The following is a 256-nucleotide window of genomic DNA, read 5'->3' on the forward strand; positions in this document are numbered from 1 at the left end:
GGTAGGATTTGATAAATTCTAGACTTTCACTTAAACTGTAAGCCAAATGAAGTAAAAAGTTGTCAAAATTAAGTTTTCCTAGTACAGCCCACCTTGTACACATGGTCCCCTGCATTCGGCTATAGGCTCTCCCCTCTTCCCTTAGCATCTGTCCCTGGGTCTCGAGGAGGAGAAGCCTTGGTATTGGTCTGGAATCTTCAGACAGGCTGGTGGTGGAGCTAAGACCCTGACCAAGTGAGGACTTCAACATGCCCAG

Source organism: Chinchilla lanigera, unplaced genomic scaffold, assembly GCF_000276665.1.
Source record: "Chinchilla lanigera isolate Chin_1 unplaced genomic scaffold, ChiLan1.0 scaffold00130, whole genome shotgun sequence".
NCBI lineage: Eukaryota > Metazoa > Chordata > Mammalia > Rodentia > Chinchillidae > Chinchilla > Chinchilla lanigera.